The sequence below is a fragment of the Grammomys surdaster genome, unplaced genomic scaffold (assembly GCF_004785775.1).
Source record: "Grammomys surdaster isolate TR1022 unplaced genomic scaffold, NIH_TR_1.0 221, whole genome shotgun sequence".
Classification (NCBI taxonomy): Eukaryota; Metazoa; Chordata; class Mammalia; order Rodentia; family Muridae; genus Grammomys; species Grammomys surdaster.
In genome coordinates, this window is record NW_021604666.1 from 1,024,827 (window position 1) to 1,027,060 (window position 2,234).

Below are 2,234 nucleotides of genomic sequence, written 5' to 3' on the forward strand. Positions count from 1 at the left end.
AATCTCCCTTTGTTATCAGTCATGTGGACTATGACACCTAAAAAGAGAGACTAAATTCCTCTTGTTCTCAGCCAATTCTGAACTCTTAAATTTTTACTAATGAGGGCCCCTCACTTTCAAAAATTAACTAAGTAATAAAAGCCATGAATTTTTAAATGTTTTCAGTTATATTTACCACCAGAGGCATGTAATTACATATTTAATATTTTTAGATTTGCTTTTACTTATGTGTATGTATGTAAACATGTATTTATGGTTGTACATGTGTGTTTGGATGCCCACAAATGTCCGAAGAGGGCATATAGTCTCTTGGAGTTGGACTTACTGGCTATTGTGAGCTGCCTGCCATGGGTTCTCTACAAGAGCAGAATGCACATAACCACTGAGCCATCTCTCCATCCCTGATTTAATTTTATTCTAGCAATGGGCTGTTTTTTGTTCTTAGAGTTGGAGGATCTTCACTTATTTGATGTTCAAAACAAAGTTGAGGGACAGCTGAGTGGCAGTCTCACATTTTTCTCCTTGGGAATTTTACTTGCAATACCCAGAGCATGTGCCAGGACACTTATCAGAGCTCCTAGAAAGGCAGAAATCTTTTGCAGCGGCTTCTCAGGGAACCCGTTAAGGCTGATATTACACTGACTATTCTCACAGGTGAATAAAGGTTTTCTTCTATAAAGAGAACAAAAATGTAGTAATAAATGTGAATTCTAATCGCCATGGGGGTAGAAGAATATAAGACATTTCTGTCTCTCTTTTAAAAATCATTCCCACCAGCCAGCAAAGATTAAACAATCTTTGAGTTCAAAACATTTGTAAAGACAGCTTTCTTTGGAATATGACTACAATTCAAGACATCTATATTTCATTTTTTTCCTCAAGATAAAGATTTGCTGACCAGATTAAGTTCTGTTCTTCCAGATCTGCGTTGGGAAAGTGATGTACACAATATTAGAAAATGGGAAAAGATAGCAAAATAATCTACTTCAGTTTTTATTACACTTCAAGGTTGGAAACCTTCTCTGTTACTTTATTTTTCCAACTCCCAAGAGATAGTGTAATAGGAGAACACAGTGCAAAGAATTCCCGTCAGAATTACTCTGTGATGGCCAATGGGTCCTTACATCCTCACTTGAAATTCAGCTTTCAATTTTGTACTTTTTGGGCACCCATTATCCTTCCAACATGATAACAATATGACTACCTCATGTGTTCCAACTGGCTGATCCCCAGCCTGGTGAACATTTCACGTTCTCCTGATCCTGTTCCTTGTTTAAGCTACTGTGATAAGTATTTTTTTGATCAATCATCCTCTATCCATTGTCTTTGGACAGGCCATTTCTCGTCAGCTCTGATCCAAGGCCCAAATCTCCTTGCCCATCCCTGGTTGCAATCATTAAATAAATACTCCCCAGACTGAAAAACTTGTTTAGTTGGTAGTCTACGTTTCTTACCAGAACCTGAGTCCAATCCCTCCAACCCAGTGCCAGGCATGGTGGCACACATTTGTAACACCTAAACTAGGAAGACAAAGTCAGGTGGATCCTTGGGGCTTGCTGACCACCCATTCTAGGCTAATCTGCAATCTCCAGGACACACTAAAAGGCCATGTATACAAATATAAGGGTGCTGCTGGCAAGGATGAGGAACAATGGGAATACTTCTCCGTTGCTAAAGGGAGTGCAAACATGTCCAGCCATTTTAGAAATCAATTTGGTGGTTTCCTGGGAAATTTGGAATACTTATACCCCGAGATCCAGCTACACCACATATTGCAAGGTATTTAATGCCACCTGATACATCAGTGCACCCCCTCTACCTAAGGTTCTGGGAACATTGTGGAGAAGGATTTTATAAGATCCAGAAGATGAGGATGTCTACTGCAATATAGTTTCTTCTACATATGTTAAAGAAGACATACCTATGAAATCTGAAATTTATGTTCACCTATAAGATATCTTCATAGTGACACCACTATTTGACATGCCAGCTCAGATCAAAGAAACCTCACAAGGTCCTATGCCTTGATGAAAAGCTGAGGACAAATTAATGGCTGCCAAAGAAGGAAAATCAATCTTCTTCATGTATAAACTCCTTGATAAGTTGTCTAATCACAAGCAGCCAGTCCTAAATACGTATTACCAACACTAAATGGCCTCAGCTAAATAAACATGCACAGAGAAGAGAAGAGGAGAGGAGAGGAGAGGAGAGGAGAGGAGAGGAGAGGAGAGGAG